Here is a 17,384-nt window from a genome sequence, read left to right as displayed (position 1 = left end):
CTGAAACCATTGTTTCTGTTCCCCACCCATATTCCATTCCCTCACTACCAACTCCATCCCTCTCCTGGCAACAGCCTGGTATCGCATTTGATCCCAAGATGACAGCCTGTTTCCACTTCTGTAACATGGCCTGACTTCACCTCTATCTCAGCTCATCTAGTGCGGAAATCAACATTCATGTCTTTGTTGCCCCTAGACACGACCATTCCAACGCTTTCCTGGCTGGTCTCCCACATTTCATCCTCCATAAACTTGAGGTCATCCAAAATGCAGACCAAGTCTCATTCCCCTATCACCTGTGTTTGCTGAATTGCATTGGCTCCTGGTCAAGTAATGGCTTAATTTTAAAATTCTCATTCAAATCCCTCCTATCTCTATAATCTCCTCCAGCCCCACAACCCTCCAAGATACCTGCATTGGTCTAAAGCTGGAAAATTGTACCTTCCCTATTTTAATCAGCCACCATTGGTGGCCACACCTGCAGTTAACTAGGCCCACAAACTCTGTAACATCCTACGCCTCTTCACCTCTCTACCTCACTTTCTTACTTTAAGACACTCCTCGAAACCTACATCTTTGACCAACCTTTTGGTCATCTGACCAAGTATCTCCTTATGTGGCTTGGGTCATATTTTGTTTTATAATACTCCAGTGAAGCACTTTGGGATATTTTATTCCATTAAAGGCACTATATAAACATAAGTTGTTGCTCTTTTTTTACTTGTTATTGCTGCTGTCATCAACAATTATCTCAGTCCCAAAATATCACAGCAGGGCTTTTTCAGAGCTGTGGCTTCCGCCTGACCACTTCAGCTACAAGAGTTTGACAACATCCAGGCTTGGGCAGATAAGTGGCAAGTAACATTTGCATCAGACCAGTGACAGGCAATGACCATCTCCAACAAGAGTGAATCTAAATGCCTCCCTTTGACATTTCCAACCATCGACGTGCTGGGGATCACCATTGATCAGAAACTTAACTAGACATAAACACTGTGATGAAATACTCCCCACTTGCCTGAATGAGTGCAGCTTCAACAACACACAAGAAATTCAATATAATTCAGGACAAAGCAGCTTGCTTGATTGGCACCCCATCCACCACCTTAAATATTCACCATCTCCACCATTGACTCACCATGACCACAGACTGGACCATCTACAGCAACTTGCCAACAGCAACTCCCAAACCAATCATCTCTTCTGCCTGTAAGGACCAGGGCAGTAGGCACATGGGAACACTACCACCGCTAAGTTCTCTACCAAGTCACACACCATTCTGACTTGGGACCATATCACCGCTTCTTCATCATCTCTGGGTCAGAATCCTCAAACTTCCTACCTAACAGCACAGTGGGAGCACATCCACCACAGGGACTGTGGCGATCGAGGAAAGCAACTTGCCAGCACCTTCTCAAGGGGAGTTATGATGGGCAATAATTGCTGGCTTTAGCAGGGAGCCCGCATCCTGTGAATCATTTTTTTATGAAGTCAGCCATCAGAGACTCATTGTAGTTTGGGAAATGCAGCAGTGAAGTAGAATGGGGAATAGTGTCCTGCAAATCAGCAGCAGTGGCAATGCAGGATATCCTTAAACGCTGATACAATCATCACATTCATTGCTTTATCAGTACTAGCCGGGATTGAATATAGAAGTATCAGCTGAGAGCAATGGCGACCTTGCCAGCCACTGGTACATAATCCTTTTGGCGGTATGTGTCCTTGCAGCAGATGGCAAAACCCTGCTTCAGGTTCCTTGCTGACATGGAGCAAGCTGAGGCAGGCAGTGTGCCAAGAACTGCATATGTGGTGGGGAACCTGTCGATCTCTTTGCATGCCGCATTCACCTTGTATCACTCCAATATGCTGTACTGTAATTGACACACTTTCAAAAACAATCCTACCTGAGGAAATTTTGATGCAGAAATTGCACCAATTGAAGACCTAAAGCATAGAACCAATTTAATAAACTAAACAAGGTTATTACCTAGATTAAGAACTATAAACAGACAATTAAGTGATGTTTCAAAACTTGAAAACCTAATTAGTTCCATAAAATAGAATAGGGATGACAGGGCAGATGATATGTTGCAGCTGTAGCATGTGGGAGTTGCTGGACAGCAGTGTAGTTTACAGCAACCACATCTCCAGTAAGTGTCTGCAGTTTAAGGAACTTTAGCTCAGGGTTGATGAGCTTGAGGCTGAGGTTTAGACACTGAATTGCATCAGGGAAGAAGAAAGTTACCTGGACACTTTGGGGTGAATTTTACATACTCCTCTCCACCACCTACCAGTGTATTTGAAAGCTGGGGGGCACATAAAATGAAGCAGGTTCCTGCCCCATCATCTCCTGCTCAATCCTTCAGCCTGTCTCCCATATTACAGTGGGGGGGCCAGGTGGGCAAGGCATCAGGCAGCCTGCCCACCCTTAGGGTTATTGAGGCCCTTAGGTGGACAAATAACTGCCACTTAAGGGCCTCATTCCGCCTCCACCAAAATTTTTTGGTCTGAGGGAAAAGGCGGGAGCATGGTAAACAGCCCAGCAGTTTTCGCTGCATGGGCTGTTGGAGGGCAGGAAAGGGGGTTACCTCCTTTGGGGGATCCCCTGTGCCCATTGGTGGCAACACTCCCCCAAAGATGATATCCCTTCTTTGTCCCTCCCCAACCCCTCCTCCAGCTTCTCTAAACCAAATTCCACACCACTACCCCCGCCCCACCCCCACTGGGATCTCTGAGCCATGCCCTCCCAAAATCCCCAGACTTACCTAGAGTCTGTTATCCAACTTCACTTTTTCCTCGGGACTGCTTGTAGTCCCAACGGTGGCCACTACCCTCTTCTGATGCTGCTGGGATTGCAAAGCTGCCAGCCATTCTGATAGGGCAGGACTTCCTGTCCCTGAAGGGTAGAATTCGCAGTCTGGTCCAATTAAAACCATGCCCAGGGAATTATCACTGCGGAACAGCCAGATTTCATGTTGGCAAGGTGTTCGCTGACTTTTATCTTGGAGGCGTGGGTAATCCATCTCTTAGTAAAATTCATTCCTTTGTTCCAGGAGGCAGTCACACCCCTTAGGTTAAGTGATTTCAGATTTGGCCCATGGTCAGGGACAGGTGGGTATGACTATGAGTGAGACAGGTAATGGGGATCCAGAAGGCAGCAATGGAGGAGCCTCAGCACTTGCACGTGCCCAACAGGTTCGAGGTTCTTACAGCCTGTATGGATGAGAGCAGAGACTGCAGAGAGGATGAGCAAACTGGCTTAACAGCCATGGTACAGGGCCATTCAAGTTGGAGGAGTAAAAAGGAATGTAGTAGTATGGAACTAGAGAGAGGAAATTTAATATCCCTGCAGCAGAGAGCTTGAGTCATGAAGGCTGTGTTGCCTGTCCAGTGCTAAGGTTAAGGACGTCTCCTTAGGGCTGAGAGGAACTTGCAGTGGGAGGGGAAGGATCCAGTTGTCATGATCCACATTGGTACTAAACGGCATATGTAGTACTAAGGAAAAAAAATCTACTAAGGGAGCATGAGCATCTAGGGGGCTAAATTAAAAAGCAGAACCACAGTGGCAATAATCTCTGGGTTGCTACCTGTGCGTGAGCAAATTGGCATAGAGTCAATAAGATCAGACAGTCGAATGCATGGTTCAAAACTAATGTGGGAGAAATGGGACGCAATTCAAGGGGCACTGGGAAAAGCATGGGCTGTTCCATTGGGACAGCCTTAAAATAAACTGTGCTGGGACCAGAGTCCCGGTGAATTGAATAACTTTTTAAAAAATTCTTTCATGAAATGTTTGTGTTACTGGCAAGTGACTGGTATTTGCTGCCCACTGAGTGGATTGCAAGGCCATTTCAGAGGGCAGTTAAGTGCCAACTACATTGCTGTGCGTCTGGTGTTACATGAGGCCCAGACCAGGTGATGGGCTTTTGTGAACCAGATTAAATTTTACAACAATCAAAGGTTGCTTTCATGGTCACCGTTATGGACACCAGCTTTATGTTCCAGATTTATTAATTGAATTCAAATTCAACCAACTGCCGTGGCAGAATTTGAACATATGTGCACAGAGTATTAGTCTGGGCCTCTGGATTACTAGTCCAGTGGCACTACCACTATGCCACCATCTCCCCAACTACTACAACAATAACAATAACTTATATTTATGTAGCACCTTTAATGTAATGAAATGATAATGACACTGACAGGAGTATTGTAAAAGCATGACACCGACCCACAAAAGGAGATACTGGATCAGACATTTAAGAAGATATTTCAGAATTCTCAACAAGGATGTATTGAGGAAGAAAGGCTCTATGAGAAGAATGAACCATCGGTGACTAGCTAAGGAAGTTAATGATGGTATCAAATTGAAAGAAAAGGCATACAATGTTGCAAGGATTAGTGGTAGCCCAGTAGATTGGGAAAACTTTAGAAACCAGCAAAGCTGACAAAAAAAGAGGGAGAAACTGTATGAAGAGGGTGAACTATCAAGAAATACAAAAACAGACAGTAGGTGCTTTTACAAGTATATATAAAGGAAGAGAGTAGCTAAAGTAAACATTGTTCCCTTAGGGGATGACACTGGGAAATTAATAATGGGAAACAAGGGAATGGAAGAGACTTTGAACAAATATTTTGTATCTGTCTTCATGATGGATGACACTAAAAGCATCTCAGTATTAGCAGAAAATCAGGGGGAAAAAGGGATGGAGGAACTTAAAACAAACACTATCATGAGAGAAAAATCATAAGGCAAACTAATAGGACTAAGAGTGGCAACTTCCCTTATAGCCTGCATCCGAGCATCTTAAAAGAAGTGGCTCCAGAAATAGTGGATACATTGGTTGTAATCTTCCAAAATTCCCTAAATTCTAGAATAATCCTAGTGGATTGGAAAACCACAAAGGCAGCACATTTATCCTTCTCTTTTTTTTAGGAGATGTACAGAAAGTACCATATTTTAGGCCAGTTAGCCCAACATTTGTGATTAGGAAAATCCTGGAAATCATTATGAAAGAAGTAGTAGCAGGACATTTAGAAAATCCTAACACAATCAAGCACAATTAGTCTGGTTTTATTGAAGGGAAATTGTGTTTGACAAATTTATTAGAGTTCTTTGAAGATGGAAAAGCAGGATGGATAAAGTGAAACCAGTAGATGTGGTGTAATGATTTCCAAAAACCATTCAATAAGTCACTACATAAAAAGGTACTACACAAGATAATTCCTCATGATGTATATATTATATCTTAGCATGGACAGAATAGTGGCTAACAGGAAACAGAGATAAATGGATCAACTTAACATTGGCAAACCATAAGCAGTGGAGTGCTTAGACCTCAACTATTTACAATCTATATAATAATGACTTGGATAAAGTGACCAAGTGTATTGTAGCCAAATTTGTTGATGATACAAAGCAAGGAGGTTATGTTAAACCTTTATAAAACACTGGTTCAGCCTCAACTGGAATATTGCAAACAGTTCTGGGCACTACACTTCAGGAAGGATGTGAAGGCATTAAGAGGGTGCAGAAAAGATTCACGGGAATGGTTCCAGGGGTGAGAAATATTAGTTACGTAGAAAGATTGGAGAAGTTGGGTCTGTTTTCCTTGGACAAGAAAAGGCTATAGTATGGCAGTGGTGTAGTAGCATTGCTGTTGGACTAGTAATCCAGAGACCCAGGGTAATGCTCTGGGGACCTGGGTTTGAATCTCACCACGGCAGATGATGAAACTTGAATTCAATAAACATGTGGAATTAAAAGTCTAATAATGACCATGAAACCATTACTGATTGTTGTAAAAACCCATCTGGTTCACTAATGCTCTTTAGGGTAGAGAATCTGCTGTCTTTACCTGGTCTGGCCTATGTGTGACTCCAGATCCACAGCAATGTGGTTGACTCTTAACTGCCCTCTGAAATGACCTAACAAGCCACTCAGTTGTATCAATCCACTACAAAGTATAAAAGGAATGGAACTGGACAGACCAGCCAACATTGACCTAGGCACCAGAAATGACAACGGCAAACTCAGCCCTGTCAACCAGGCAAAATCCTCCTTAGTGACATCTGGAAGCTAGTGCCAAAATTAGGAGAGCTGTCTCACAGACTAGTCAAGCAACAGCCTGACATAATCATCCTCACAGAATCATATCTTACAGATAATGCCCCAGGCACCACCATCACCAACAGCAAGGGTGGCGGCACAGTGGTATATGGTCAGGAGGGAATTGTCCTGGGAGTCCTTAACATCAACTCTGGACCCCATGTGATCTCACAGAATCAGGTCAAACATGGGCAAGGAAGCCTCCTGCTGATTACCACGCACTGCACACCCACCCCTTGCCCTCAGCTGATGATTCAGCACTCCTCCATGTTGAATGCCACATCACTGTGGGTGGCAAGGGCGCAAAATGTATTCTGGGTGGGGGACTTCAATGTTCATCACCAAGAGTGTCTCGGTAACACTGCTGCTGGCTTTCTTGTTGGAGATGGTCATTGCCTGGCACATGTGCGGCATGAATGTTACGTGCCACTTGTCAGCCCAAGCCTGGATTTTGTCCAGGTCTTGCTGCATTTGGAAATGGACTGCTTCAGAACCTGAGGAGTCACAAATGGTGCTGAGCATTGTGCAATCATCAGCAAACATCCCCACTTCTGATCTTGTGATGGATTGATGAAACAGCTGAAGATGGTTGGGCCGAGGACACTACCCTGAGGTGCTACCTGCAGTGATGCCCTGGAACTGAGATGACTGATGGCCAACAACCACAACCACCTTCCTTTGTGCTAGGTATGACTCCAACCATGGACTTTTCCCCCTGATTCCCATTGACTCCAGTTTTGCTAGGGCTCCTTGATGCCACACTCGGTCAAATGTTTCCTTGAGATCAAGGGCAGTCACTCTCACTTCACCTCTGGAGTTCAGCTCTTTTGTCCATGTCTAAACCAAGGCTGTAATGAGGTCAGGGGCTGAGTGACCCTGGCAGAACCCAAACTTAACGTCAGTGAGCTGGTTATTGCTAAGCAAGTGCCACTTGATAGCACTGTTGCTGACCCATTCCATTACCCTGCTGATGATTGAGAGTTTCTGATAGGGTGGCAATTGGCCAGATTGGATTTGTCCTGCTTTTTGAGTGCAGGACATACCTGAGCAATTGTCCACATTACCAATGTTGTAGCTGTACTGGAACAGCTTGGCTAGGAGCGCAGCAAGTTCTGGAGCACAAGTGTTCAGTGTTATTGCCAGAATATTGTCCGGGCCTATAGCCTTTGCAGTATCCAGTGCCTTCAGCCATTTCTTGATATCACGTGGAATGAGTCAAATTGGCTGAAGACTGGCATCTGTGATGCTGGGGTCCTCTGGAGGTGGCCGAGATGGAACATCCACTCGGCACTTCTGGCTGAAGATTGCTTCAAGTGCTTCAGCCTTATCTTTTGCACTGATGTGCTGTGCCCCCGGCCCCACAATCATTGAGGAAGGGGATAGTTGTGGAACCTCCTCCTCCAGTGGGTTGTTTAATTGTCCATCACCATTCACAACTGGATGTGGCAGAACTGCAGAGCTTAGATTTGTCATTGGTTGTGGAATCACTCAGCTCTGTCTATCATTTGTTGCTTCTATGGTTTGGCACACAAGTTGTCCTGTGTTGTGGCTTGACCACATTAACACCTCATTTTTAGGTATGCCTAGTATTGCTCCTGGCATGTCCTCCTGCATTCTTCATTGAACCAGTGTTGAACCCCTGGCTTGGTACTAATGGTAGAGTCGGGGATATGCCGGGCCATGAGGTTACAGATTGTGGTTGAGTACAATTCTAAAGTGCCTCATGGTTGCCCAGTCTTGAGTTGCTAGATCTGTTCAAAATCTATCACATTTAGCACGGTGCTAGTGCCACACATTGTGGAAGGTACCCTCAATGTGAAAGCAGCCATGATTTCACTGAATGGCAGATCAGGGTCGATGGGCTAAATTGTCTATTCCTGTTCTTTTGTTCCTATTAGGGAACTGAGTGAGGCCAAAATTCTGAATGTTCCAAAATTTGCAACGTGGCCTGTACGAACATTTTGTGATGCAAAGCATAGTGAGATGGCATTTGAGCCCAATATAAGCTTCCAACCATATACCTGTTCCAACCCCAAGACTGGCCTATTCACCTTTATGATTCTCATTCTTGTTTTCAAATTCCTCCATGGGCTCGCTCCCTCCCAATCTCTGTAATCCCCTCCAGCCTTACAAACCATAAATTATCTGCACGCCTTGGCCTCTTGCACATCTGCGATTTTAATTGTTCTACCATTGCGGACCATACCTCCTGCTGCCTGGGCCCTAAGCTCTGAAAATCCCTCTCGAAACTTCTCCACTTCTGTAACTCTTTCTCCTCCTTTAAGGCGTTCCTTAAAACCTTCCTCTTTAACCAAGCTCTTTGTCATCTTATGAGGTTTGATGTCAAATTTTGTTTAATAATTCTCCTGTGAAATGCCTCGGGATGTTCTCTTGCATAAAAGATGCAAATAAATGCAAATTCTTGTGGATGAGCAGGGAGGTTTAGGGATCCATGTACAGAAGTCATTAAAAACTAGTAAACAGTACAAAAGGCAATTGGAATGTTGACTTTTATTAAAGGTTACAAAGGGTTATACAGCTGTATAGATCTTTGATTAGACATCATCTGCAGTATTACCTTCAGCTCTGAGCACCACACCTCATGAAAGATATATTGGAGAGGATGCAGAATAGACTCATTACTATGATACCAGGAGTTAAGGGATAAATTATAGGGACATATTACAGGGATAAGGCTTGTATTCCCTTGAGTACAGAAGATTAAGGGGTGATCTGAATCTATCTATCAAATTAGTTGATAGATATATTTCCTGTGATGGGAAGTCTAAAACAAGGGGCCACAACCTTAAAATTCAAGCCTAGCCATTAAGCATTTCTTCATACAAGGTGTTTTGGAAAAGTGGATCTCCATCCCCCAAAAAGTTGTTGCATCAAGCTCAATTGTAAATTTCAAAACTGAGATCGATAGGGTTTTGTTAGGCGAGTACATTAAAGGGTTACTAAACTAAGACAGGTTGCTGGAATTACATAAAGTCATGGTCTAATTGAATAGCTCACGGGGCTGAATGGCCTACTTCTGTTCCTATCTTGTTGCAGATGATAACTTACCTGCTGTACATATCTAGCTTTTTCTGTTTTCATTACATGTTGAAGCTTGTCGTGCTTCAACCCTGGACCATACCTTGCTCACGTTGTGAAAGATCACAAACAGAAAAAAAGACAAATCCGGTGTAGATTCCGCAAAATTGTGGTGGTGCTCATTTAAATATTTTTACAGTAAACCTGGGTTACAAAAAGAGTGTTCGGATTGCAGCCAGGAGGCAGATGTTGGGGGCAATGAGGAAATAGAATCTACTTGCTGAGTTATACAATTCACCATATCCACAGCACATTAGCTTTTCCAGTGCACAGCACTGAAGGTTAGACCTAGTAGTATCTCAGTTCCCATTATATTCTCCTGTCTCCTGTTTAGAAAGCCAAAAATACCATCAGATGATACATACAGCTAAAATGAATAGATTTATTTCTAGATTGTATTTTGCACAGCAGCAGTGAGATATAGCAAGACATGTGAGGGATAACTTTAAACAAATTCACATGCCAGAAGAGAGAATTCATTATATTGTCCTTATACATTACAATACTTGGGAAACAAGAATGATAGGATCAAACTGGAAAAGATTAATGTACTCATTTTAGAAAATATTTGTCAATTTGATAATCATCAGATGATACAGTCATTGTAGACCTTCACAAAGTCATCATGTGCATGATTCCTTATCAGCCAACAGAGTTTGGACATCTTGTGAGAACTAAAAACTTGGGCCTGGAAATTCAAGAATGTCTGAATGGGAAGGCCCAAGATGTACCAGGAAATGAGCCCTGGATGTCATTAACATAGAATCAGTGAGCTGCAGGGATTAGCAGGTTCCCACGAAGATCACACTAGTGACTACTTTATTATTGTATTGTTGGGTTGGAGTAGTTTCAATAAATTCTCAAAGACTGCTTGCTACAAAACACTAACCTAATTATTATATATTTATAGTTATGAGAACACCCCTTTACATTCGCTTCTAACCATGCTTACTCTACTTGAGTCTCAGATCACATGAGTGTATGTCACTTCCTTCCATGACATCACAGACTGTTACAGTTAACCCTTGATGGGACTTAGTCTAATATACTCCATTGAACTACAAATATCACATTAAATGGGAAACAGGAAGTGGGGAGAGGGTAACACCAGGAAAGGGGGGCTATTCTGTCTGGCAGTACTGTTGGCTGGGCAGGTGTTGGGGGGATTGAGAAGTAGCAATGATCAGGAAGGAAGTAGTTCTGGCAATCAGTGGCATTCAAGGGGAGCGTTTGCTGGCAGCAGCTTGAATCCCATGAATATGGTAAGTCTAAGTAAGCATAGGTATAAGCTCATTCAGGTAAGTATTTTTCAAAATCTTACCTTGTTGAATGCAGCCTAGCAGGCGAACTTTTTAAGGACCAGTTATGTTAGGCCAACTGTAGACCTGTGTTTCCAAAGCACAAATCAGTTTTGCAGAGGGCGGCCTTAAACAAGTGTTCAGCGCTTTATTTGCATGTACCTTGGGATTAATATCTGTTTCAGCAGTGGGTAATGTGCATTGTTTTTTCGAACTCTACAAATATAGCAGCAGCACAGTTTCAGGTCATAATAAGTGTGCAGTTCTTGCCTGCCATATTGGAGACTTAGGAGATCACTTACTGCCCAAAATAATGGATGCAGTTTAGATGAATAATAGACGGAGTGAACATTGCTTTGACTGAAACGAACCTCAATCTTCTTAACTAGAAGTCTAATTAAATTTTAATAATGGTGCAATACTAAGTAATTTTGTATATCCTGCCGAGGGTAAGAGTATATTAACCAATTTAAAGAGCAAGCATCCTAATTTGGGAGTTAGCAGGCCTAAGTCTTCACCTGGTATTTGGTTAGGAAAGAGTTCCATTTTAAATCCCACCATTCTACAGCTTGTTGGGTAAAAGTTCTTTTGACAGAAGGAAATGGCAAGTAGGGCCAGGAATTCATGAGTTTGCCAATTTGCTGGATCCCTGTTTGTTTTGTGCACTGTGCATTTTCACTCACCTGGTTGCCCGTTAACACTGATCTATCAAATTAAATGGGCAAAAGCTTTGTTATATTGTGAAATATTGTATAAATGAGGCCATAATTAGGCTTGCCCTTGATTTTCCTGGTTTATCATTCCAGGAAAAAGTCCAGTTGTTCAAATTAGAGACCCATAATATTATTACGTCAGGAAGGAGTCCCTTAAAGGTACATAGTCATTTTTCTCTAGCCATTCCACAGCAAAGTATGGAGATTTCTTTCACTGCCCTCCTATCAATAAAGATCAAAGAAAGTATTCTCTAAATATCAATTGGCGCCTGCCTGTATTCACCATGACATTGTGTCCCTAGACCCTGGCAGGATATTCTTTCAAGTCAACAATAACATAAGAGGAATATATGTTGTAATGCTATCTCTATGAATAGTCTGAATTACTTTTATAGTGTATGATACTGTTGCAGTTGTTTGCATACCTGTGTGCCTGTGAGTCAGAATATGAACAAGACATAACAAGGCTTGATTGGTACCAGGTCTCATCTTGAAGGCCAGCATCATCTTTTCCCATTCCATCAAGACGCTCATTGGCAAGGATGTACAGGCTGACCTCCTCAAATAGATTGTAAATTATGGGCCCCCCCTCCAGTTGGGGCCTATTTCCCTTTTTGCTATGCACCATTTTGCCCTCCAAGCAGCGATGTATTCCCGAGATCCCATTAGTCATCTGTCATGTATATAAGAGATGAAAGAGATCATAAACTGTTTAAATCCTACCTTACTTCCTGCTTATTTAATAATGTACTTTGCTGGACCAAAAACATGGCTGTTACGGGTCACACGGTTTGCAAGTGGGCTACAGTCCTGGAAGCTTCTAAGATTATTACAGGAGAAAGCTCAACACTCATCCTTGTGGAATCTCACACCTATCATTGTGGGGACCCAATACAATCAATGAAATAAAGGAGTAACAGACAGTCTGTCTACCCAGCCTGGACTTATGACAAAGAGAGAGCCATTGAAACTCATACATGCAGAGGCATTAATAGCTACCTTCTATCTCCTACGGCGAACAATGGATTTTGACCAGAAACATAGAAACTGATTATTAACCTGAAATTGAATCATCAATGGGCAACACCACGTGACCCAAGTTCTCCTGGCTTTTGGAAAGAGTTAATGTTACATTCCTGGACTCCGAGGGCAGTCATCTGTCAGCATTCAGCCTGTCAACATGAAAGCTGGACTCTACAGTGACAACAAAGCCTCCCTCAAGTCTAAACCTCCTCAAAGCCTGGTACTCTGGAAGATTCCTGCCATCACCGATAGAGCAGGTCAAGTATCTGTATACCAATCTCATCTTGCTGCATTATAATATTTATTCATTCATGGGATGTGGACACCGCTGGCTAGGCCAACATTTATTGCCCATCATAATTGCCCTTGTGTGAGCTGCCTTCTTGAACCGCTGCAGTACATGTTCTGTAGGTACACCCACAGTGCTATTAGATGGGTGTTCCAAGATTTTGACCCAGCGACAGTGAAGGAACGGCGATATATTTCCAGGTCAGGATGGTGAGTAGCTTGGAGGGGAGCTTGCAGGTGGTGGTGTTCCCATATGTCTGCTGCCCTTGTCCTTCTAGATGGTAATGGCCGTGGGTTTGGAAGGTGCAGGCTAAAGAGCCTAAGTCAGAGTTCCTGCAGTTCATCTTGTAGATGTTACACACTGCTGCCACTCTGTTTTGATAGCGGAGAGAGTGAATGCTTGTTGATGGGGTGTTCAGTGTTGTTGGAGCTGCACTTATCCAGGCAAGTGGAGAGTTTTCCATCACATTCCTGACTTGTGCCTTGTAGATGGTGGACAAGTTTTGGGGAGTTAGGAGGTAAGTTACTCATTGCAGGATTCCTAGCCTCTGACCTGCTCATGTATCCATGGTATTTATATGGTTAATCCAGTTCAGTTTTTTTTAATGGTAACCCCCAGGATGTTGATAGTGGGGGATTCAGCAATGGTAATTCCATTGAATATTAAGGGGCGATGGTTAGATTGTATCTTGCTGGAGATGGTCATTGCCTGACACTTGTGTGGCGCAAATGTTATTTGCCACTTGTCAGCCCAAGCCTGGATATTGTCCAGGTCTTGCTGCATTTGGACATGAACTGTTTCAGTATATGAGGAGTCGCAAATGGGGCTGAACATTGTGCAATCATCAGTGAACATTCCCATTTCTGACCTTTTGATAGAAGGAAGTTTATTGATGAAGCAGCTGAAGATGGTTGGGCTGGAGATACTACCCTGAGGAGCTCCTGCAGTGATGTCCTGGAGCTGAGATGACTGACCTCCAACAACGACAACCACCTTCCTTTGTGTTAGGTATGACTCCAACCAGCGGAGAGTTTTCCCCCCTAATTTCCATTGACCCCAGTTTTCCTAGGGCTCCTTGATGCCACACTCAATCAAATGCTGCTTTGATGTCAAAGGCGGTCATTCTTACCTCACCTCTGGAGTTCAGCTCTTTTGTCCATGTTTGAACCAAGGCTGTGATGAGGTTGGGAGCTGAGTGGCCCTGGCAGAACCCAAACTGAGCATAAATGAGCAGGCTATTGCTAAGCAAGTGTCACTTAATAGCACTGTTGATGACCCCTTCCATCAATTTATTGATGATGGAGCGGTAATTGGCTGGGCTGGATTTGTCCTGCTTTCTGTGTACAGGATACACCATGGCAATTTTCCACATAGTCAGGTAGATGCCAGTGTTGTAGCTGTACTGAAACAGCTTAGCTAGGGGCGCGTCAAGTTTGGGAACACAAGTCTTCAGTACCATTGCCGGAATATAGTCAGGGCTCATAGCCTTTGCAGTATCCAGTTCCTTCAGCCGGTTCTTGATATCATGTGGAGTGAATAGAATTGGCTGAAGATTGGCATCTGTGATGTTGGGGACCTCTGGAGGAGGCTGAGATGGATCATCCACACAGCACTTCTGGCTGAAGGTTGTTGTGAATGCTACAGCATAAACCATTTGCACTGATGTACTGGGCTCTTCCATTATTGAGGATGGGGATATTTATGGAGCCTCCTCCTGCAGTGAGTTGTTTAATTACCCACCACCATTCATGACTGGATGTGACAGGACTGCAGAGCTTAGATCTGGTCCGTTGGTTGTGGAATCGGTTAGCTCCGTCTATTATTTGCTGCTTATGCTGTTTGGCACACAAGTAGTCCTGTGTTGTAGCTTCACCGGGTTGGCACTTCATTTTTAGGTGTGCCTGGTGCTGCTCCTGGCATTGCCCTCCTGCACTCTTCATTGAACCAGGGCTGATCCCCTGGCTTGGTGCTAATGGTAGATTAGGAGATATGGCTGGCCACGAGGTTACAGATTGTAGTTGATTGCAATTCTGCTGTTGCTGATGCCCCAAAGTGCCTCATGGTTGCCACACAACATGATGGAGGGTATCCTCAATGTGAAGACGGGACTTCTGTACAGTGGTCACTCCTACAGATATGTCATGGACAGATGCATCTGCGGCAGGCAGGTTGGTGAGGATGAAGTCAAGTATGTTTTTCCCTCTTGTTGGTTCCTTCACCACCTGCCGCAGACCCCGTCTAGCAGTTATGTCCTTTAGGACATGGCCAGCTCAGTCTGTGGTGGTGCTACTGACCCACTTTTGGTGATGGACATTGAAGTCTCCCACGCAGAGTATGTTCTGCACCCTTGCCACCCTCAGTGCTTCCTCCAAGTGGTGTTCAACATGGAGGAGCACTGATTCATCAACTGAGGGGTGTGCAGTACTTGGTAATCAGCAGGAGGTTTCCTTGCTCATGTTTGCTGATGCCATGAGACTTAATACAGGCTGGAGTTGATTTTGAGGACTCCCAGGGTAACTCCCTCCCGACTGTATGCCATTGTGCCACCACCTCCTGCCGGTGGGATAGGACATACCCAGGGATCGTGATGGTGGCGTCTGGGACATTATCTGTAAGGTATGATTTCATGAGGATGACTATGTCAGGCTATTGCTTGACTAGTCTGTGAGACAGCAGTTCCAATTTTGGCACTAGCCCCCAAATGTTAGTAAGGAGGACTTTGCGGGGGGCCAACAGGACTGAGTTTGCAGTTGTCATTTCCGGTGCTTATTTTGATGCCGTTCAGTTCCATTCCTTTTAGGTTTTTTAGCAGATTGATACAACTGATTGACTTGCTAGGCCATTTCAGAGTCAACCACATTGTTGTGGGTCTGGAGTCACACCTAGGTCAGACCAGGTAAGAATGGCAGTTTCTCTTCCCTGAAGGGCATTACTGAACCAAATGAGCTGTTACAACAATCAACAATGGTTTCACGGTCATCATTAGACTTTTAATTCCAGATTTTTATTGAGTTCAAATTTCACCATCTGCCATGATGAGATTCCCCACAGCATTACCCTGGGTCTCTGGATTACTAGTCCAGCGACAATGCCAATACGCTACCCCCTCCCCAACTCCGAAGGAATTCAGCAACTCTTGCTTTCAGCTAGCTGAAACCACCTGAACTTTAACTCCTACACAAAGGAACCCTCACTGGTCTCTGACATTCTGGATCCTAACATTCACATTAAATAATATTCCTATCTTTGTTTTTTGTTTTATTCTAAGTTATTCCTAGTTGTAAAACTCCTTTCTTTCCTACACCCTTCTTGTGTGCTTGTGTATATTTATCCCATTGTGACGACCATCTTCCGGGTTTGAATGTATGAATAAACAATACTGATTTAACCCTAGGGAGTTTGCTGCGAGTCACTTAAATTGACTTCACAAACAGAGGGTTTGGGGAAACATGCCGCAGTTTATTTCAAAAATTAAAACAGCCTGATTGCGGACAGATGGCAAGTAAAATAACGTTTTCATCTTTGACTTGTGTATAACACATTCATCTCAGTTTAAGTGCTAGAAAGCACCTGCAGATGACCTCCTGTGCTGACCCTGCTAAAGTACGTGGAGCAAAGGAGAGATAGCCCTACTTACATAAAATGAGTGGGCATCCATATCTTTAAGAGCACATCTAGAATACCCATCCATGAGGAAAATGCCACAAAATGTGGAAGATGATGTGTGCTTTGGGGGATGCTGCCTTTTCCACCACCAGAAAAATGTCCCATGTAATCCATTGGACGTCAGGGAGACAAAATATCTACAAAAGTTCTTTAGATATTTGGAGGTCCTGGCTGCAATCCAGACCTGGACCATCCAAACAGGTGGATACTATGTTTTCCAGGCCACAGACAGGACTTCTCCTCTCACTCATCACAATAGTCTGCCACTAGTCCAGAGATAAGGGAAGGCCTGACCTGGGACTCCCCTGTCCTGAACAGCAGTCCTTTGACACAAGGGGCCACATTTGGGGCAAACTGAGACTATGGGCAGAATTTTCTGCTCCGGGATTAAGTCCAACGGTGGGACAGGGAAGTCGGAGTGACTTCCACTGGAGAGCAAGGGTGGGTGGCACGTTGAATCGTGAACTACTCACCTGATTAATTATGCAGCCAGGAGGATTACATCGCATAGTGTGGCGGGACGGACTAGAAATTTGTGTGCCGCTCCATCATGTCAGGGCGCCATATTTAAAAGGCACCTGGAAAGCCAGTGATTCAGTGTGCCAGGACCTCCGAGCACCTAGATGACCTCCAGAAAGCAGCATGGCCGCACAGTTCAGTGATGCCTCCCTAGAGACTGCCCTCCAGGCTGTGGAGGACAGGAGGGACGTCTTCTTTTCAAAGGATGGGAGCAGGAAGCCCACCCCACTCACCACACCGGTCTGGGAGGAGGTCACCATGGTGATCAGTGCCACAGGGGTGCAGAGGAGGACCGCCCTGCAATGCAGGAGACACATGAATGATTTAATCCATGTTGCCAGGGTAAGTGAAGCCTCTGGTCTCTATACTCACCTCACCATTTTCTGAATTTGTCATGGGACATGGGCATCAATGGCAAGGCCAGCATCTGTGCTGCCCATCCCTAAAATCCCTTCTGAAGGTGCTGAGGTGCTGCCTCATTGCCCCACTGCAGCCCATGTGGTCCTGCTGGTAGGGAGGCAGCTGCTGGTTACTGATCCAGCCGCACTGAAGGCACAGCCATTGTGAGGAGGGAGGAAGCTGGAGTAAAGGCAACCTGCAGATGCTGCTGATGCCATGTCTCTGCTGCCGGGTCAGGAGGGGTTGCCGCAGTAACCTAGGGGCGAGCA

Source organism: Cetorhinus maximus, chromosome 1, assembly GCF_964194155.1.
Source record: "Cetorhinus maximus chromosome 1, sCetMax3.hap1.1, whole genome shotgun sequence".
Taxonomy (NCBI): Eukaryota; Metazoa; Chordata; class Chondrichthyes; order Lamniformes; family Cetorhinidae; genus Cetorhinus; species Cetorhinus maximus.
This window is presented reverse-complemented; position numbering follows the sequence as displayed.